Genomic DNA, 23,559 nt, shown 5'->3' with positions numbered 1-23,559 from the left:
TATAATACGTAAAGCCAAGCAAAGAACCTTTAAATTGAATAGGCATGATACCTTAAAATTTAAAGTTAAGAAGTAGACCAATAGTTCCCCACTCTTGAGATTTGGGACTAATTATCACCCTTGGTCGCATAGAATTTTTGACATAATGAAGAAACACTGGCATTTGTTAACATCAGATCCAACTTTATGCACAGTGATTGCGAAATGCCCAAGTATCACTTATCGAAAAGGGAGGACATTATGGAGCTTAGTCAGTCCCAGTTATACGAATAAACAAACATGTGAACTCACATGGCTGCATAGACTTAATATGGGTTCATATAAATGTGGTAATTGCAGCATGTGTAGGTTTGCATTACATGGAAAACTTGACTTTCAATATAATGGTTCCACCAAATACAGAGTTAGGCAACACATTGATTGTTCAACAAAATTTGTAGTGTATTCCTTATTATGTAAAAGTGCCAAGATCTACATAGGCAGTACGATCAGATGCCTTAAAGATCGTATGGCTGAACATTTCAGGGCACTTAAAAATCTGGATTCTAGATAACCTATTGTGAGCCATGCTCTGGAGTGTCCAGCACAGAAAACACACTTTTCATTTACCTTCCATGGTATTGATTATATACCACTTGATACACATGGTGGTAATAGAGAACTCAGGGTACGACAGTGTGAAGCACGTTGGATTTTAAAACTTCATGCGGTGGAGATGGGTATTAACATTGATTCCGAGCTGCAATACTTTTTGGGAACATGATAAAGATCCGATTTATGGCCATAATTCAGATTTAATGATGATGTCTAGTTCTATACATTTAAGGATAGCCTAATGTTTAGATTAGTCCTATATATGAATACATGGTCAATGCAATAACATCAACATTGTGTTTGTTCAATGTAATTGTGAAATGTGAAAATTAGGTGGTTTTTAAGATTATGAGGGGTATTCCATGTATCATCCATTTATATGCTGGCTGATAATGAATGAATATGTAGTATTCGTAATATTGAGCTTCGCTCCGCCTTTCCAGATCTATCACCGCGTGTGATTGGGCTCTTACTGTACATTCCCCCTTCTATTTGGACTGTCTTCCCTTTTTTAATTTAATTGATCTAATAGATTGACATTTGAAATACTCTCTTTTTTCACAGTTTTTGTATTTGCTCTGATAATTTTTGTTAGAGAGATCGTTGAGAGTTTCTTTACAATCATAAACCTATAGGGTATTTTCGGCACTAAGGAAGAGCTTGTTCGGCCTCATTGAGATGTACACGTACATGAAATCGTTGGCTGATATTGACCTGTTTCGCTATTTACATAATTGATTGAATATTAACTGTGGCCAGTAAAACGCGATTCCTCTGTAGGGCTACGGTATTAGCCTTTTTTGTATATATTTACGGGTGATTCAAAGATGGCATTTGTTGTGATTGACATTTTTTGATTTATAAAGTTAGTCCTCTCTTGAATACGAGTTGAGGCGTGAATGTGCATATGGTTCTAGTTGTTTTTATATATATATTCATAGATGATCTCAAGATTGCGCCTGTTGGGTTTCAATTGTTGGCTCTCACACGTTTAGTCCTTTTTCGAGTTTGACTGAGTGGATATGTATAAATCCCCATTACAAGATGGCGTCGGTGCTACACACCAGGAATCGTTATGGAATACTTTCCGTTTGGATCATATGGATTTTAAGGTAAGGAGGAATATTCTTTATTTTAGATATGGGATAGGGAACCTTGCAGGGCTGAATGTTAAGTTTGCGACGATGATATTGGGTTCGGGCTGGGGACTCTACACATATAATGTGAACTCAGCAGTGCTTGTATATTTTAGATTGGGTTTGATATGGTAGTTTTATTGTAAGTTGCGGGGGCCCTTCATTCTAGATATAGCCTGTGGGACCATTCTGAACCAATCGCCAATATAATGATGGCGAAATCGGACTCGGATTAGTGAATTTAAATACACAACGTGTACATCTAACAAGTCAATTTTAAGGTCGGACAATATGCAATCACTAGTAGGGATGAGTTTATATACACTTAACCCTGTATGAGGAAATGCACGATTGTCTCAAGTCTTGTTCATGTTATATTATATGAGATGCAATGGGCATATATTTGAATTCTTTGATAATACAGCCTATGGGTACCTTTGGAGTAAGTTTAATATGTTGGCTATGTAGTTTTTACTTAATTTTGACCTGATTTCTGAATGCGTGTCTTTGTACTATTTTTAGGATTGTACTTGGTATTAATAATATTGCTGCTATCGACTGATGATGGTCTTTGACTATTCGCTTGATTCTACTCCTACTGGTGAGTGTTTTCTATAATTAGTGCTAGCTGTTTATACACAACTGACATTAGCGTTTTACTTGTGCATAGAAGGACATGAGTCTGAGTTGTGACATGATTTATGCATTTCTATAGGATGCTGTTTTTATTGAAGAAGGTTCTTGAAGGTAGCCATTGAGCTTATTTCTCATGCTTTACACATCAGAATTGGCGGTGAGTGATTGATTTGTTGGCACTTAATAGATGTGCATGATATGGGTTGGCTTTGCTTTCCTTTTCTCTGACACTTTTTTGTTTTTGTTTACGGTATCAATTGTTGTCACACAAAGTTGAGTGTGGCTTTTATAGGTGTTTTCTGGTTTTGGACACACTTTCTTTTTCTTGACCCTTTTTTCCTCCCTCCCCCCCCCCCCCTTTTTCTCTTTCTTTTTCATTTCCACTTGTATATGCTACACATATTTATGGATCAGACACTGTGTACTGTGCACTGGTGTATTTATCTGTACTTACCTCCTCTCTTTTTTTCCCCATTTTTCTTTTAACTTTTTCTCCTTTTCTGCTTCGATTTCTTTTGGTGGAGGTTCTCTTCTCTTATGTGAGAAGAGTTTGGTTGGTTTCTAGACTAAATTTAAAATATGTATTTGTTTGTTTTAGCCCTAAGGAAGTCCTAGGTTAATCCTGGACAAAACACATGTTGGCATAATCTGGGCATAATCTGTGGCTATCTATTCTGTTGCTGAAGGATAGAAGATTTTCTATGTACCAAACATCGAATAAAGTATCAAGAGGAAAATATATTGACAAGACCCCTGCGTGGATTAATTGATTGCATTTGAATACTAGTTGACTGTAGCTCAGGAATTGATGTGTTTGTTCATTCTTAGACCTCACTGGGCACTACTGGAGATTTGTCAAGGATTATGGCACCATTATTGCACCCTTGACAGAGCTGATTCTAAGAAGCAGCCCAGAAATGTGATTTGGGCCAAGAGATGCCAAAAAGAATTTGACTCCCTAAAGCAGGCCATGTGTACAGCCCCTGACGTTTATAGTTCAAATAGATGCCTCAGAACATGGCATGGGGGCAGTTTCATAACCACTCAATGAAGAAGGCCTAGTCCAACCCGTAGCCTTCATCTCCAAAAGGTTACTCCCCTGGGAACAAAGGTGGTGTGCTATAGAAAGGGAAGCTTTTGCTATAGTCTGGGCAGTGAAGACGTTGTGAACATACCTGTTTGGTTCTTCCTGATTCAGACTGACCAAAGGCCCCTCAGGTAGCTCGTGCAAACAAGGGGAGAGGATCCAAAATCATTGAGGTGGTCCATTTCCCTACAGGGTATGGACATCCGCGTGGAACACAGACCAGGGGTAGACCACTCCAATACTGATGGTCTATCTAGGTTATTTTGCCTTAGTGATGAGAACTCCCTAGAGGTTGAGTGGATGTCCCCACTTTCATCTGAGGGACAAGCGTATTCGACCTTCATCTTTAGGGTAGTCTTCCCCCAATTAATTGTCAACTTACGGCCTCTTTTTTCTGTATCTTTAAGTTGGCCTTAGGACACTGCGCGCTTTGCCACTGCTGACCAGTGCTAAATTGAATGTGCTGTTCCCCTAAACATGGTGACATTGCTGTATACCCAATTGACATATTTGATTTACTTGTAAGTCCCTTGTAAAGTGGTATACCATAAACCCAGGGCCTAGATGCTACTAGTTGGTCTGCAGCACTGATTGTGTCACCCACACAAGTCCCCATTGAAACCTGACTCAGGCTGCCATTGCAAGGCCTGGGTATGCAGTTTACTGCCACTTTGACTTGGCATTTAAAACTACTTGCCAAGCCACAAACTCCCTTTTATTACACATATGTTACCCCTAAGAGAGGCCCTAGGGCAGAGTGGTGTGTAAGAAAAAAGCAGGACATATACTTTTAAGTTGAACATGTCCTGGTAGTTAAATACACCCACATGTGTTTCTTCACTACTGTAAGACCTACTCCTCTCATAGGCTAGCATTGGGAATTCCTTAATAAACCTTTAAGCTGTAATTCCTCATCAGAATGAGTAGCTGCATCATGCAGCTTTGGAATAGTTATGGTAAATCCTTTATAATGGCAAAGTTTGATTATATTACTATTTAAAAAATGCGACTTTTAGAACATGGGCATTTCGCTGGTCTTACTGCTCTGTGTTCCTTGCAGCCAGTCGCCAATACACATCTGGGGTGGGTGACAGCTACACTTGGTACATTCGCTCTAGACAACCACAAACACACAAAGGGTGGGTGTGACAGGGAACTCATCTGCATTCATCTTCAGTCTGATAGCTCTACCTGGGCATGAAGAAAATAGAGGAGCGGACACTTACACCTGAATAGGCAGTGTTCTGTTTTGCACAAAAAGGACTGATTACCCCCAACTGATAGTCTGGAGCCAGGGCTTCAAGGGCCTGATTTGAAGTCATCCCAACTTGAAAGGAACAACTGGGTATAAGTACTGGGCCTCTGACTCTACCGAGACAGTACCCTACTGGACCTTGCTGGCTTACCCCCTGTTCTGAAGTCTCAGGGCCATCAAAGACTTCTTTCAACAGCATTTTGAATCTGTGCCAATACAGTCCTAGGGCCCATGAAAAGGACTTCTGCTGTCCAGAACCATCAAAATCAAGGCAGTGATGACTTTGCACCGATCGTAAATGACGCATTGGTCTTCAACGCCAATGCAGGAGCTGATCCACCGCATTAAATCAATATACTGTGCGTCTCGACAATAACAATCAGCACAGCTCAATGATGATGCAGCGCCTGCATCATAAAGGTGTTCGTCGACTATGCTTTCATCGCCTGAGCGGATCGGAACAGAGGTCTTGAGTCTTCAACGCCGACGCTTGCTCCATCCAAGGTACGTTTTCAAGTGGACCTGCATGAAGTCTGTAGCCGGCCTGTCCTCCATCGAAGCCAGCCTGAACTTTGGATTTACCCCGGTCCAGCGCGACCTCAAGTAACTCCTAAGTGCTATTTGCTTCTATGCCCTACATTTTGATTTATTCTTTAAAATGTATAACTCTGGTTCTACCTATTGAATTTGTCATTTTTATCTTGTTTTACTCATTACATATCTATTTTTTTAACCCTGCGTGGTGTAATTTTGGGGTGTTTTCATTGTGTGTTTGTGAGTGCTGCAAAAATACTTTACACATTGTCTCTTTATATATTAATGACTGCTCTGTGCCAAGCTACCAGAGGGTGAGCACAGGTTATCTTTTAGTGTGTATCTAGCCACGCCTGACTAGAGTGGTGGTTCCTGCTTGTACAAAGTGCATAATATGAAAACCAGAAACCCCATTTCTAACACATATCCAAACATTTAATGTAGTTGTGAGTATGCAGTAGACCTATATTCCAAGAGGGAGGGAGGGAGATGTGATACAGGGTTCGCTCACTTCCCCAAACATCTAACCATTCAAAAACAGCATGAGGGAACCTTTACAGTGCTTAATCAATCGCTCCGTACCTGCCTGAGTAGATCACCCTATGGTGTTTAAAAGACTCTTAAACACTAGAATTCCGAGTGACATGCTTCATCATAGAGTCCTCTTCCAGCTACATAGTGTATCAGGGTGAACTCAACCTTTTTAGCCAAGGTAGCTCCTTGGTTATTGGATAAAATCCAAGATTTAAAATAGTCTTGGGTGTCCTGAGGGTTAATTTTATTTTCAAAGGGTACCCTGACAGAATTAAAAACAAGGAGCAATGCACTAAGGAAAATAGTATTCTCCGTATCCTTGGGTCAGCATGTTAAAGCCATCACACCAAAGCCTCACCAAGCTAGTTGGCTTTTATTAGGACCTCACAATGACCCCCTTAGTATGCTACGTGTGTGCATTAAATTGTGAAAACGTCATTCACCATACGCATAAATATCATACATACCAACCCATTTGGTCTCTATGTTCACATATTTTTTGAAGCGTCCTATTATGAGCAGAGGTGTGGACCTTGTAGTCAAGCTTTCTTCAAAGGTCTTTTACTGGCTGTGAGCCTATTTGGATCCTCCTTCCCCACATCTGCACCTCGTTACCCTCATGGGTCAAACTAGTTAAATATGATAATATGGAGACCAATTTTATAAAAAATAAAATAAAGATACTTTGCTTAGCTAATATCTGAAAAACATAAGGAACGATAAACAAGGGAAAGTAAACAAGCATTGGCAAAACTAGTAGGTCTGACGTTGACCACCAGTCTTCTGGCAATTCTTGCTTTGTTTTGCTATGGTTTTTTCAAACCCTTATTTGGGTGTATGCCAAATGCTTCTCATTCAAAACAAAATCATTTGCTACCGGGAAAAAGGTTTTTGGGGTCTAAAAACACTCACACACATTACCATATACTCTCCGGCCCTGAATGAACCAACTTTGTGTGTGAAGTAGCTGATAGATACCCCTTATTGCATGCTGGAGTAGGTGGAAGAAAAATGTGAATGACACCAACCACAGACTAATGGGTGAAACCCCTATACTTAACTATTTTACAATATCATTTTAGTAAAATCAAAAGGTCTTGGCTAACACAGACCTAAAAAAGTCAATTTTGCATTAGAGAAAGAAAGAAAGAAAGAAAGAAAGAAAGAAAGAAAGAAAGAAAGAAAGAAAGAAAGAAAGAAAGAAAGAAAGAAGGCAATGAAAAGAAAGACACAAACTAAAAGAGAAAGAAATGGATTGAAAGAAAAAAATCACAGAAGGAAAGAGAAGAAATGATGAAAAGAAAGAAAGAGAACGAAGGAAGGAAAAAGAAAGAGAAAGAGAAAGAAAAATAGAGAATGAAAGAAGAAAAGAAAGAAGGAAAGACAAAGAAAGAAAAAGAACAAAGGAAGAGAGAAAGAGGAAGGAACAAATAGTGAGAGAAAGAAAATAGGAAAAAGAGGATAACTTAATACAGAACAGTTTCAAATTAACACAATCTGATCCAGTATGCTTTGAAATAGCAGCAATGAGAAAAGCAAAACACTTCAAAGGAATTTACAACAGTATGGCAGATGATGTGACCTGATAAAGATGGAATGTGCATCAGAAGCGTCCTGCGATCACATCAAGGTCTAAATACAAAGGCAACACTAAAGTAATTATAAACTAAAAACAAAACACTGGCACTGAAGGGGACTAGCTTGTGTGTGCATGTGCTCCTTAGGAGAGATTTAAATGCAGTGACTCAAAGGGAAGTTGACAGTGGCTTAAGTAGGCTGAAATATTGCTTCATGCTATATGCTGTACTGAGCGAAAGCAAAATGGGAATGACACAACAAGAGACCAATTAATGAAGAGAGGTGCCTGTAAGCCTCTATATGTAAGAATATTATACATATTTTAGTATAATCAAAAGGTCTTGGCTGACACCAGAACTAAAAAGCCGAACAAAAACATTGGTAGGATAACAATACTTGAATCCATTGGCAAAAATTGGTTAATGATGAAAAAAATGTCAAACAAGATTACAAAACAGTTCATTGATATATAAAGCCCCATCATTTACTTAGCAGTGTCACCTGAAGAATAGAAAATGACACCACCATAAACTAGTGTTTTAACAGTGTTCTAGGATGCGGTAGCAGACTACAGTATTCACTAGAAGGTATCATAGGCCAAGAGTTCAATGAAGCCTTTGGTTCCAGGGGCAGGCTTTTGGCCCTACTTGGAAGGCTTTCAATGTGTATGCTGGCCCTTCATTAGGCCTTCTAAAGGAGGTTGACATGTTAATTAGTTTATTGGCAGTTGTGTTTCACCGTTTAGCAGTGCCTGAACAACGTCAGATGATGGATTTCAATAGACTACAATTCAAACAAAACATGTAGAAACTGCAGTCGAAATGTAGTCTCCTGTTGACTATAGAGAATGGGGATGGGTGACAAGGCAGAGCAAAACCTCTTACCTCTCAGGAGTGTCCAGCTGAAGTCTCAATAGCCTATTGGAATTCACCAGGTGACCTTCTAAGGGCATGAAAAACAGCAATCACAGGAATACCGTAGTGCTGCTGGTTCAGGTGAAAACCAACTGGATCTCTGCATATATTCTCCCTTGTCCTCCACGTACAAGTCTGAGCTTTGAAATTTCAGAACTGATTCAAGATATTGGTGTCATCAATGCCATAGAAATTAATTGTTGGTTTGTACTAGAAGCACTATGACATTAGCTAAATCATCAGGTCACTGAACATTCATTTGTGACTTCCTGAGGATTCGCGATGGAGAAATGCTCACACATTGACCATATGATCAACCGTTCTTTGTCCCCATGTTCCTAGCACACACAAATTGATTCTGGGATTAAGGAGGAATGAACGACCATTCTGCCTCTAGCTCCAATACATCTGACCTGCTCCTATAAACAATATTGGATTTGGCAACTTCCGATCGAATTTAATTACCTTTAATTTCTATTTTATCTTTTGATTTCTCTTGTGAATCAGTGAGTCCTCGAGAAACCTGAAATGAACAAGCTTGTTGATGTAATCCCATTGCAAGAAGACTTGACTAGACTTGATAATTTGGTTGATAGTAGTTCATCGACAAGGATGTAATTGACAAAGTGAAGACTTAGTTGACAAGAAACATCAATGAGGATTTAGTTGACACAACATTTATCAAGGGTATAGTTGTTCAGGTAATTTTGATGAAGACAAACCACAGCCATCTGGTCTCTTTGAAGACTGTAAGTGTTTCAATGCTGCTTAGTAGAATATTCGTATGTTTTACTTAAGCATTATCATGTCTCAATGCCCGCATGTCCAAAGATTTATAAAGTTGGTATTTTCATTATTATTCATAAAAATGGGGCTCTAACTCTGAGAGCTCCTTTCGTACTTTGGAGCAGGTCATGGCTGAAGACAACTTACCTGGCACTTAATTTTTAAACAATGGGGCTCTGATCAGGTCCATACAACATCTACTGGGTGCTTTAGAACCAGAACCCTCAGTGCAAAACCATCTGCAGACTTTGCTTACATTTGGCAGGAGCAGATATCTGGTTTCCTGGTAATTTTAAACTGCACTTGCCATGAGGGTGGACGCCTTGTCGGATTTAGGGGCAAAATGAGAGGACTACATTGGTAGATCCTTTATTGGGAAGCAATGGGATCAGACCCTAGAGCATAATTGGGAAGCAATGGGATTAGACCATGGAGTATATCTATACTCTTACATGCAACACAAGGTTTAAGTACATGCAATTCAACTACTTACACTGTACATACCTCACACCCCACAGACTGAACGTCATGCTACAGACCACAGACTTGAGCTGCCCCAGTTGCGCTCTGAACGACGTCAGTTTCCTCCATATGGTATGGAGCTTGCAAATTGTCGACTGCTTCTGGTTGCGAATCACAGCAGACCTAGAATGCCTATTGGCCAGCTACACATGGTAGAAATATACCTCCTTGGACTGTATGCCATGAAATCTGGGGAAAAAGATTCCTGGATTTGCCATTGGGAATAGCTTGCAGGGAAATTGCTTGCCACTGAAACTCACCGCATGGCCTTCCCCAGTAGGGAACAGAGATGGAGAGCTAGGCCACCGCGGAGGGTGCAGCGCTGCGCACTGAGGAATATAGAGGACTGCGTAGGAGACCCATTGCTAACCTGTGAGTGGAGGTGGTCACTAGCTTCTACAAATACGAGACCCAAGCAGTGACTGTGCAGACATGAGTCGACTATGGCCCCTGCACTGGGTAGTCTGGGGAAGGCGAGCTGAGGTCTATTTGGATGGCATATCAGCAGGTACTTTGGCACATACGCTGGCTGAGACATACCTTGGTCCTCATTTCCTGTGTGCCCTACGGCCTCCTCTCCTTTCCCGCTGCTGCTTCATGGAGCATCTCAGTAGTACTTCATGAGTAGCACAGCAGTTGATACTGGGTAGGATTTTTGGTACAGGTTTTGCTGATCTTAGGTCATTTTTTTTATTCGGCAGGCATGGGTCTGATCTCGCATACTGTTGCATAACTACTGTTAGCGCTCTGGAAAAGACTATAAGTAATTAGGATGCTGATGTATGTTAGTACTGATGTAAAGCAAGGCATGGCCTTTTAACCGCACAATGTAACTGCACTTATATCATACCCATGTCTGATGTGGAAATTGATGTAAGTGAACAAGTGCATATGATAATTTTTGAAAATCAATAAAGAAAGTTTAAAAAAAGAAAAAAAGAAGGTGGTGACGCCCAAATAGAACCCCTAAAAGATGTCCGTAACAGGAATACATTTCCTTGTTTGAAGTGGGTCTCAGGTAAAATCGGTTTCAGCAGCTAAATAAGGAAACCAGGGTGTAGGGGATTGCATCTTGAAAAACTTACGTGTGCAGCTTTGAAACCAATTTCATAAGAGGGACATGAATTTCGAGTCAGGAAATGTATCATAATTTTATGCAAATCTTAACCATCTGTTTAGAAAGTTTGTGGTATTTTTAGGCATATACTTGAAGAAAGAATACTAATTGCAGAAAACAAATTCACAAAGGGAATGACACAGTGCCTATTAACCAACTGATTGCATTTCCGGAGAACCTACCAGAGTTTAACGCCAGTTGCAAAGGTATACATGATGGGTGTTCTAGGTTCGTTCATTGTCGGAAATTTCAACCACATGATTCCGATCAGTTTGGCCTCCTACTACATACCAGCATGGGAGGGATTTGTAGCATATTCTTTCCAGAGAACTTTGGGGATTTACCAATTTTTTGGTAATAGTCTATGAAATGTTATACCATGATTAATCAACCTTTGACTTCCAATATAATGATAAAGAGTTTGTAAACTGATACATTCTAATTGCCAGCTATAGGAATATGGTATGCTGTATCATGGGTACGTAGAGAAACAACTTTTCTGACCACTTCCATAAAAGTATTTAGTCAAACACAGGTTAAAGAAAGAAACACATGCTATTTGGCTCAAAAAGTGCTACATATTTTAAGACTGCAATGTCAGTGTTCATGTCCTGTTTAAAAAAGTGTGTTTCAGTCAAAGCAATTTCTCCAATCTTCTCAAGCTTGTAACATTCTGAAAGGACGAGGTGTGGAAGGGAGCAAACAAAAATCTGTTTGTTCTCTATGGACCATAGAGTGCATATTCTTTTTTCCTTCATTTTGTTGATTTGAAACCTCTGCCAGGGAAGACAAGGGAGAATGTCCCCAAGTCCTACTTGGCATTCTGCAACCAATCAAATTAGCCAACCACACTGAATGCAATACTTTTGGCACTTCTGGGCAGGTGTCCCTAGGGGAACAGTAGGTTAAAATCGATGTGTTTTACATGGAATAGTGTAGCACACTTCAATCTGTCACTATTACATTAGATCATAAATTTGCTGTGGGGCGGAATGATATCCCCTTCTGCTGCTCCGCTTTGTAGAGAGGTGATAGGCCATTCCACTCAAACTATAGCACTGGAATGTATAATAAAGGATAACAGGGCACAACAGGAAACAGAAGTCAGTGGTCAAAGCTGTCAACAGTTGGGACCTTGCCAATTTGAGAAGAATATGCCACAACATAGAATGGAAATGTTTAAAGCCCACTCAGAAGAAGAGAACACCTGATACAAAACAAATAAGGGGATAGCATATGGCAGTTAAACAGGGTCAAAAACGCACCTTACATCAGTGGAATCAAACAATCCATCCAGATAGTTATTATTTTTTTCTCTCCAAAAGTAACAATCTATCAAAAACATGCCCATCATTGGCTTTAACTTCGTGAAGATGCCTGACCTTTATTCAACAAAGTGCTACTGAAAATCGATGGCGCATTTCCCAATACCTGTGAGCCATACCTCTGCCCTCATATATATCTCTGACTCTTTATACATCTCGTACGACCCTTTAATCTCTGAACCTGATCCAGGATGTTAAGCTAGCAACCAATTTGAAGGTCTTCCACTTTCCCTTTCAGTAATGCTTTGTACCATGTTTGAAAGAGTTCATTGTTAAGTTAATTTCTGACATTATATTTTTTTGAGTTTTTCCTCTAAATACTGTATTACCCCTGTGAAAGAGAACAACACAGTACAACTTCACACCTGGCGATTAATAGCGAAACGAAGGAAAACGGCAGATCCCAATGGTTTTAAAAACTAACACCCTATTTTGAACCTTACATTCTTACGCATCAAACCGGAAATAATTCTCATTTTGTCCAGTAGATGGAGAAAGTCATAGCTGGCTGATATTTGATAGGATATCTCCACCTCTTGCAATGAGGAACGCAAGCAGTTCGAAAACTAAATCATCTAAACAAGCAGAGCTCACCAACATCCTCATGAGAACTCAATATAAATAATTTATTACTGGTTGTCATAGGTTCTCACCTCTAAACTTCAGTAACATTAGAGATCAGAGGGTAAGAGTGAAGGGGCCTCGCACTGGCAAGTGGCCGTAGGTGAAATCGAGACGATGAGTGCATTTGTCTGTTGCAGGTTATTACATGGGCTATGCTCGGTTAACTCCCTCCTAATTTGAACAATGGTTTATTTTTTATTCATTATTTTGGCATGTTTAAATGATTAAGTACAGCAAATTCTATACTTGTCAGTTGTCTCCAGACCATTGGCTGGTGGGCTGCTGTATTTCAGTATACAAACTTCTCCTGGTTACTTGCATTCTGATGGTCTCTCTCATTGTCACAATAATTTTAAAAACACTAGTGTATATAAATGTGATGGACATCAAAATAACAGGATGCCCCAAGCAAATTTGAGTCCCTCTGGCTACTCTCCACACATAATCCATGGTCTTGTCGAAGATTATCTCCCCACAGTCTTCTACCACAATCAGCCTCCCAGGAGCCTGAGACTGGTATCCCTGAACCTGCTGACACTTTGTCCACACAAAGTCAAAACATTGGGTGGAAGCACCTTCCAAGTGCAAGGTGAATCACTCCAAAAACCACTACCTCCAATCTGAATATCAAAACTAATTGTCTACAGGTTACAAAAAACGTAAAACTCACCTTTTCAAAGTAACCTATGTTCAATTGATAATAACCTCTCAGTAATTTCTAGTCCTCGGCCTCATGTAGGTAAAATGATTTAAAAAAAACTTTATTGCCATCTGGGCTTTAAAGTATAAGGTGTTACTACTTTTTCTCATTTGCAACATTACATTAATTGTTCGAGACTTTGAGATGGATGAATGCATAACCCCCATGCCATCATGGTCTTTAAATGTGTATATAACTATTTTTACTTTATGCCATCATGGTTAAATTGGTGTAGACTATATGGTGTGATAAAACAGGCAACTATTAGCAAATAAAATTAGAAGTGCATGTGAAAGGCTCCTGGTAACACTGTTGATAGGACACAATAGAGACATTTATTCACAAGTTGAAATAAATGAAATGTTCATGAACTACTGCAAGCAAATGTAACGTTCCCGGAAACATTCAGAGGAGCAAGACACTGGAGATTTCCTGGTAGAAGTCTACCTACTACAGCTGTCACTGAACATAGAAATTAGCTAGATGTCGCCCTCTTAGTGGAAGATATTAAGTCACCCATCCTTTCTTTGAACAGAAGATTCTTGCTTTACAGAGAAGTATAGTGTTGCATTTAAAACCCATTCACATGAAAAATAACAATCTGCACCTTTACATTGTTAGGTACATTTCATCAATTCTTTTCTAAACACGATTTGAATCATTTAAATATATACACGCAGCTCTTAATTCCAATAACCATGAGGTAAGTAACAATAACAATGATCATGAGCACCACTGACAGGGGTAACAATAACCATGAGCAACACTGAGGTAAATAACAATGACGATAACCACGAGCACCACGGAGGTAAATATAAATGACGATAACCACGAGCACCACTGAGGTAAGTAACAATAACAATTACCATGAACACCACTGACAGGGGTTACAATAACCATGAGCATCACTGAGGTAAATAACAATGACCATCACCATGAGCAACACTGAGGTAAATAACAAAGATGATAACCATGAGCACCCCTGAGAAGGGTAACAAACACGAGCACCACTGAGGTAAATAACAATGATGATAACCATGAGCACCACTGACAGGGGTTACAATAACCATGAGCACCACTGAGGTAAATAACAATAAACAAAATATCAATGACGATAACCATGAGCACCACTGAGAAGGGTAACAAACACGAGCACCACTGAGGTAAATAACAATGATGATAACCATGAGCACCACTGACAGGGGTTACAATAACCATGAGCACCACTGAGGTAAATAACAATGATGATAACCATGAGCACCACTGACAGGGGTTACAATAACCATGAGCACCACTGAGGTAAATAACAATGATGATAACCATGAGCACCACGGAGGTAACAATAAATGACGATAACCATGAGCACCACTGAGGTAAATAACAATGACAATAACCAAAATAACAATGACAATAACCATGAGCACCGCTAAGGCAAACCATAAAGCTTTGGATATGGGCTTATACTGTCCTCTCTCTATGCTCAATACCTACAACAAAATTCTAAGCAAGATCCTTGCTATCCATTTATTAAAAGTATTACTGATGTTAGGTCAATCCAAACCATCAGGTTTAGTAATCAACTGGGACCCTTCAAACAATATGAGAAGGCTATTCCATATCATGGAGGGCTTACAGGAATGCAAACCAACATCAGTGGTACTCTTCGTTGATGTGGAAAAGACATTTGACACTATTTGTTGTATCGATGCCAGGTTGACCCATCTGTGATTCCTGGAACAATTCATGAAATGACTTAAGCTGTTGTTCACCAGTCCAACAGTGTGGGTGCTCTTGGGCACAAACATTTCTGAAGACGGGCGAACTTTGGTGAGGCCCCCTCCCCAACAATAGTGTCTGCTACCACCTCTGATCCTCCAACTTGCTACTGAACCACCGAAACGGCAAATATAAAAACACTAGAGATGTAAGGCGTAGTACTGTACAATGAAACGCATAAAATACAACTGTATGCAGATGACTTGTGAAACCTCCTGAGGCGCAGCCGGGAGTAGCTAGCCAGTTTGAGCACGATTTTGTTTTTAATATAGTAAACCTGAGCATTTTTAGAATACTTACTTACTCCTCCAGACACACGATTGCAGTGTGAAGCCACCCTCTCTCGCAGCAAAACGAGCGCTGGTGAGGGCGAAATCGCCAATCTTTCTTCGCCGCCATTCCCCATGCCCTGACTGGGACACGCCCACTCCAAGGCCACGCCCCCTGCAAAGCGTTATTAAAGGCGCGTCTAGCCGTAAGCCTACAGTTAACTTGTGAAACCTCCTGAGGCGCAGCCGGGAGTAACTAGCCAGTTTGACACGATTTTGTTTTTAATATAGTAAACCTGAGCATTTTTAGAATACTTACTTACTCCTCCAGACACACGATTGCAGTGTGAAGCCACCCTCTCTCGCAGCAAAACGAGCGCTGGTGAGGGCGAAATCGCCGGTCTTTCTTCGCCGCCATTCCCCACGCCCTGACTGAGACACGCCCACTCGAAGGCCACGCCCCCTGCAAAGCGTTATTAAAGGCGCGTCTAGCCGTAAGCCTACAGTTAACTTGTGAAACCTCCTGAGGCGCAGCCGGGAGTAGCTAGCCAGTTTGAGCACGATTATGTTTTTAATATAGTAAACCTGAGCATTTTTAGAATACTTACTTACTCCTCCAGACACACGATTGCAGTGTGAAGCCACCCTCTCTCGCAGCAAAACGAGCACTGGTGAGGGCGAAATCGCCGATCTTTCTTCGCCGCCATTCCCCACGCCCTGACTGGGACACGCCCACTTCAAGGCCACGCCCCCTGCAAAGCGTTATTAAAGGCGCGTCTAGCCGTAAGCCTACAGTTAACTTGTGAAACCTCCTGAGGCGCAGCCGAGAGTAGCTAGCCAGTTTGAGCACGATTTTGTTTTTAATATAGTAAACCTGAGCATTTTTAGAATACTTACTTACTCCTCCAGACACACGATTGCAGTGTGAAGCCACCCTCTCTCGCAGCAAAACGAGCGCTGGTGAGGGCGAAATCGCCGATCTTTCTTCGCCGCCATTCCTCACGCCCTGACTGGGACACGCCCACTCCAAGGCCACGCCCCCTGCAAACCGTTATTAAAGGCGCGTCTAGCCGTATGCCTACAGTTAACTTGTGAAACCTCCTGAGGCGCAGCCGGATGTAGCTAGCCAGTTTGAGCACGATTTTGTTTTTAATATAGTAAACCTGAGCATTTTTAGAATACTTACTTACTCCTCCAGACACACGATTGCAGTGTGAAGCCACCCTCTCTCGCAGCAAAACGAGCGCTGGTGAGGGCGAAATCGCCGATCTTTCTTCGCCGCCATTCCCCACGCCCTGACTGGGACACGCCCACTCCAAGGCCACTCCCCCTGCAAAGCGTTATTAAAGGCGCGTCTAGCCGTAAGCCTACAGTTAACTTGTGAAACCTCCTGAGGTGCAGCCGGGAGTAGCTAGCCAGTTTGAGCACGATTTTGTTTTTAATATAGTAAACCTGAGCATTTTTAGAATACTTACTTACTCCTCCAGACACACGATTGCAGTGTGAAGCCACCCTCTCTCGCAGCAAAACGAGCGCTGGTGAGGGCGAAATCGCCGATCTTTCTTCGCCGCCATTCCCCACGCCCTGACTGGGACACGCCCACTCCAAGGCCACGCCCCCTGCAAAGCGTTATTAAGGGCGCGTGTAGCCGTAAGCCTACAGTTAACTTGTGAAACCTCCTGAGGCGCAGCCGGGAGTAGCTAGCCAGTTTGAGCACGATTTTGTTTTTAATATAGTAAACCTGAGCATTTTTAGAATACTTACTTACTCCTCCAGACACACGATTGCAGTGTGAAGCCACCCTCTCTCGCAGCAAAACGAGCGCTGGTGAGGGCGAAATCGCCGATCTTTCTTCGCCGCCATTCCCCACGCCCTGACTGGGACACGCCCACTCCAAGGCCACGCCGCCTGCAAAGCGTTATTAAAGGCGCGTCTAGCCGTAAGCCTACAGTTAACTTGTGAAACCTCCTGAGGCGCAGCCGGGAGTAGCTAGCCAGTTTGAGCACGATTTTGTTTTTAATATAGTAAACCTGAGCATTTTTTGAATACTTACTTACTCCTCCAGACACACGATTGCAGTGTGAAGCCACCCTCTCTCGCAGCAAAACGAGCGCTGGTGAGGGCGAAATCGCCGATTTTTCTTCGCCGCCATTCCCCACGCCCTGACTGGGACACGCCCATTCCAAGGCCACGCCCCCTGCAAAGCGTTATTAAAGGCGCGTCTAGCCGTAAGCCTACAGTTAACTTGTGAAACCTCCTGAGGCGCAGCCGGGAGTAGCTAGCCAGTTTGAGCACGATTTTGTTTTTAATATAGTAAACCTGAGCATTTTTAGAATACTTACTTACTCCTCCAGACACACGATTGCAGTGTGAAGCCACCCTCTCTCGCAGCAAAACGAGCGCTGGTGAGGGCGAAATCGCCGATCTTTCTTCGCCGCCATTCCCCACGCTCTGACTGGGACACGCCCACTCCAAGGCCATGCCCCTTCCTTCCGCCTCATCTCCTTAACAAGGTGCATGAATCGGAAGCGCAGCGGACGAGCGCAGCGGGCGCGCCGAATGCGCGCCAAAGGCGCGCAAAAGGCAAGCTCGTCTGCGCTCGTCCGCGATCAGGCCGCGACCGGGGCCGGTCTCCCTTCACGATCCATCAGCCATATCACTGCGACATACACTCGGACTGAGCTGATGTCTTTGAGACCCCCTCCTTGCGTGACCTGCCCTTGTCCCGCCTCTGATGCTTGGAGCCAGGCTTATGCCTGCACAGTTTGCAATTTCTCCCTTTTTGCCTCAGATCACACTATCAGTACAGCGCACCCCCCTCCAACCTCGCCTCCACACGTGGAGCTCAGTCCGTCTTGACCCTCAGAGCTGCGCTGATCAATTGTAGATCATTGAGCAAACATGCCATCGACATCTGGCAGTCCCTCCGCGACAACAATTGGGATCTGCTCTTTCTGACCGAAACTTGGCTGAACGACACCACTAACCCTGCTATCACCCTTGCCTTACCGGAAGGTTACAGTATTATCTGTGCCAACAGGCCTAACGGCTCTCCAGGAGGTGGTATCGCCTTAATCCATAATTCTAAATGGATGGTCTCCATCCCCTCATATGACCAAATTGAATGTATAGAAGGTATGCCTTTCAGTATTCTAACCTCCCCGTCTTCTTCCTGCTCGGGAATTCTTATCTACCGCCCCCCTCACTCCAATACTGCTCACCTACCGGATCTGGCGGATTATATCATCCAGCTCAGCACACGTTACGCTAACTTCACCGCTCTAGGCGATTTCAACCTCCATGTCGACAACGAATCTTGTCCGCATAGCAATTACTTCATTTCCATGTTAGCGGACTGCAACCTAGCCTAAATTATAAGCCTACCCACGCATAAAGCGGGTCACACACTGGATCTGATCTGTTCCAACCTACCTCTTATTCAGGTGACCCCCCCTACCCCGGTTATTTGGTCGGACCATTTCCTCATCCCTTTTGAGATTGGCATTCCCTGCCATATTAGACCTGCTATTACCCCCAAATTATCAGGCAGAAACTGGAGTCGCATCACCCCTGAATCACTCCTGGAATACCTAAAAAACACCCAACCAGGCATGTCATCTGACCTCGACCTACAGATCGACCACCTGGATGCATGGATCGGTCAGACCTTAGACGCTTTGGCCCCTCTCAAATCTATCAAAACCCACAGTGCTGTACCTTCAGCACCTTGGTACTCCGACGTGCTCCGACAGAAAAAGACCTCTTGTAAATCGCTTGAACGCCACTGGAGACAGAACTATACCATGGACAGTAAAATCACCTATAAAACAGCCCTCAAAGAATATCGGCGAATGATTGAGGAGCACAAACGGGATTATCTGGCCTCCAGAATCAAACTCGCCAGCTATGGCGCTAGGGAGATTTTCAATATAGTTAGATCTTTTACAGACCCTAACGCGCTGACTCGCACTCAACCTGCCTCACAGTCGCTCTGCGATAAACTCTCACAATTCTTCGAGGATAAAATCGAGACCATTTATTCCTCCTTCCCTACCTCCACCATAGATGGACGGGAAGAGGAACCTACAACTTCCTCGCCACCGCTGTCCACTTTCCTCGAATTTGCAGCAGTCTCAGAGGCAGAGTCCCTGGCCGAACTAATTAAATGCAAATCAGGCTCCCCAAATGACCCCTGGCCAGCCAAGCAATATAAAAAACTTGCACCTCTACTTAATCCCTACCTGAACCTCATCTGGAATGATTCCCTCAGAACAGGCAGCTTTCCTGCTAAATGGAAACTTGCCTCTCTGGTCCCAATCCTTAAGAAGCCCAATCTGGATCCGGACCTTCCCAGCAACTATAGGCCTATCTCTCTCCTGCCTGCCCCAGCTAAGATCCTGGAGAAGATGGTGCACTCCCAGTTGGCGAACTACATCGAATCTAATGGCCTTCTCCATGATTCCCAGCACGGCTTCAGGTCAGGCCACAGCACGGAGTCGGCCCTTATTGAAATGGCCGACTCGGTGAGGTGGACGCTTGACCGGGGGTCGAGGGCGGTGTTAGTGCTGCTGGATCTTTCAGCGGCATTTGACACCGTCTCTCACAGGATCCTGCTGGGGAGGCTGGAGGACTTGGGTTTGGGTGGCGCTGTGTTGAAATGGCTCTCATCTTACCTTTCGGACCGCTCACAGCAGGTCTTCACCCCTCCCTACATTCCCCCCCCCAGACCACTCAAATGGGGAGTTCCACAGGGCTCTTCCCTGAGCCCGCTCCTATTTAATGTTTATTTCACCCCCTTGGCCAAGCTGATCGCCCAGACTGGGATTAAATCCACCTCTTATGCTGACGATATTCAGCTACTCTTCACTTTTGATACCCCCTCCGTTTCTGCTTTCGATCCGCTGAAATCCTGCCTTCAAGACATCTCTAGTTGGATGGATGCCAACTCCCTCCGACTCAATGCAGGTAAAACGGAGATTTTGTTCTTCAACTCTCCATCCCCTCTGGACTCCAGCCTATGGTGGCCAGTCGATCTGAGCCAAGCCCCCATTCCCAAAGACTCGATTAGAAATCTAGGAGTACGTTGGGATAGCCACCTCAGTTTTAACACCCAGGTACAAATAGTTGCAGCCTCTTGCTTCGCAAAGATCAGGACTATTAAACGGCTTATCAACTACCTGCCAGCGGACTGCCGTAAGACTGTGATCCAGGCATTGATAACATCCCATCTTGATTATGCCAATGCTCTCTATCTTGGTATCACAGCAGGCCTTTGTCATAAACTTCAGACGGTCCAAAACGCCGCCGCAAGGCTGGTGGAGAAAGTCCCCGCTAGACATTACATGTCCCCATACCTCCGTGAACAGCACTGGCTACCCATTGCCAAAAGATGTGTTTTCAAAGCCATGACGCTGGCCTTCCGAACGTCTAAAGGCAATGGGTCGGCCCATTTGAAAAACATTTTGCGACCGTATGTCAACTCCAGGACATTACGTTCCAATTCCCTATTCTTCCTGGACACCCCACGATTCAAACGAGCTCTGGCAGGTGGAAAAACCTTTGAGGTCTGTGCTTCTCAGTGTTGGAATAAGCTCCCGCTAGCTTTACGCACCTGCCAAACTGAATCAGCATTCCGTAAATCCCTGAAGACACATCTCTTTTCTTCTTAAATCAGGCCTGCTAAACCCTATGCTCTCTGTTTTCTGAGTTTTCAGCGCCGGGACGCCCCGCTGGGGCAGCTGTGCGCTTAATAAAATACACAAATAAATAAATAAATAATGACAAACTTTATTACTTCCTAAATCCATGCAGAGAACTGGAAACCGATTAAAGTATCATGTCTTCGTATGAAGAATAACAAATGTTATCTGATACCGTTAATGAGGGAGAAAGGTGAAATTGAACTCGGTCCCAGTGAAGAAATGGGGCAAATGATGGGCTCTGGATACATTTAAATAACTAGGTGTCAGAAGATACGGAGACCTGAAGTATGTTATGAATGGGAACTAAATATGTGCATTGTCAATATTGAGTAGACTGTAAAACTTCTGGTACCTTCTTCCAATACCAATAATGGATCACGTAGCTCTGACTAAAATCATTGTCATAATTTTATACCATTTTGCCAACATAACTATGCTGCCTCCTCAAATTGTTCAACAAATTGATGACAGGCATTGTATGCCATACCGGTAGGAGGAGAGTGGCCCTTAACAAGATCATGCTCCCGATTGTGTAGCTGGGGACCTGTGTGCCTGATCTGGAATACTATTACTTAGAAGAGAAATTGCAATTATAGCCAGATGTATGGCAGATTCCAAAATCTCTGGTGACTCTCTCTATGGATAAAGCATTGGCATCAACGTAAGCTATGTGGGAAGTAAGCCCAATAAATGGAAGAAACTGCATAAAATGATCGGCATTGTCAAAGATTGCTGGTCAATGCATGTCAAGACGGTAGGAATGAAATTAACATATGCACCTGAACTCCCAAACTGGTGGACTGAAAAGCTGGTGGACGTAGAACAGCGAGAGGGAAAATTGGCCTGGACTGCGGCGAGAATATTAAAATCAGTGTTCTGTATGCGACTCAGCTATACAGAGCCCTCAGAGCAGATATTAATATAAATATTGAACACTCCAAACTTAATTGAGAGGAATATTTGGGCAGGTAATTTGTAAAAAACTATTGGGCATAAATGGGGTTTCCCAAGCAATAGATTCTGAAAATCCGGATTTAAGTACATGCAATTCAATTACTTGCATCAGATTTACATAATCTCTAAAAAGCTAAATTAGATTAACCATAGAGTACCCAATACCTGTCTCAGATATGGAGAGAAAAAGGCATCATTTTCCCACATAGTATGGATTTGCTCCAACATAGGGGACCACTGAAAGGGTATTACAATAAGACAATCTGAACTGACTGGCAGGCAGAGCATTATGACCCTTGAATCTGCTTACTGGGAGGCATGTCAAGACTCAAGATAGCCAAAGAAAAATGTAAATTCATGGATCCGTCTATATTTCTGGCCAAATGCCCAATATCCATGTTCTGGAGGTCATATGCACCCCTTAGCTTTGCAGACACTACGGACAAGGCACATGATTTGGATGCACTATTGATACACTTCTGTGCTCCTTCTCTGAAATGCCACATGATAGGTACTAATGTATGCCACACTGAACAATGCCTGGATGTGTAGAACAGAGCTAGTGCTCCATAGTGGGCTATTAGGTGAATTCTGATGGCAAAGTATATGAAAAGATTACTAAGCCTTAAAATAAAACTGAGCACAAGAGGCATCTGGAGCAATTGTCTTCAGCGCCAGGATGCCTCTGGGCCAACCTAGGGCTTTACATGTAGCAACTAAACCCAGCATTTGACGTTATTCTGAAATACTCACCCAGGCAAAGAAACAAAGGCATATAAAATAAATATGGCAAGTGAGTGAGGTGTGAAGTGAGAAAATCGATATTTAGGGAGCCAAGTTTAAGCTGTTGAAAAGGCTCTCTTTCATTTGACATGTCTTTATTGTGGCACATTCCTCATGCTGAACTTATGCAGCCTTAAAGAAATACACTGGTTACAACATTTCAATAAATCATGTTTACAGCAGTCTGAATCAGCCTACAGATGGCTTGGTTGTGCTATATAAAGAGGCAATAATGAACATTACGATCCTATACAAAGGTCCCAAATAAAAAAAAATCTTTACTTAAAAGTAGAGCAAGTTATTTCTGTACTGTCAAATACATGTGCAATCTAACAAGTACTCTTAAAGATTTTTCTTTGTGTGTAAAAGCACCCTTTGTCTTGAGACTGTTTTCAATACAAGGGTTAAATAAGGGAACGGCAGCCATTTTGATATAAATATTAATTCTTTCAAAAACACTTGGGTATTAAGCTCCACAGCCGGAAGTTAACCTCATTAAATGGCTGGTTGGGTGCAATTATCATTTAGTCTTTGACTATGAGCTGCTTATCTATTCCAAACTTCACACGAACCACCAGTCAATGCAACTGACCTATGCCATCGCGGAAGGCGTGGACGCCCTGACGCTGCGCTGATGAGAGCGAGCCAAGTTGAAGATTCCGCGCGCCATCTTAGTTCACGCGGTACTTAGCCTCACAGGTGAGACTGTCAGGCAGAGTGACAACTTGTAATT

At 42.7% G+C, this 23,559-nt stretch overlaps 1 protein-coding gene across 5 annotated transcripts in view; it reads right to left on the bottom strand.

Moving 5' to 3' along the window:
- CFAP20DC (CFAP20 domain containing) overlaps nt 1-23,559 on the bottom strand; it is a 1,691,586-nt gene that overhangs the window by 925,207 nt on the left and 742,820 nt on the right. The window lies entirely within an intron of this gene.

The sequence above is a fragment of the Triturus cristatus genome, chromosome 9 (assembly GCF_964204655.1).
Source record: "Triturus cristatus chromosome 9, aTriCri1.1, whole genome shotgun sequence".
NCBI classification, from domain to species: Eukaryota; Metazoa; Chordata; class Amphibia; order Caudata; family Salamandridae; genus Triturus; species Triturus cristatus.
This window is presented reverse-complemented; position numbering and strand designations above follow the sequence as displayed.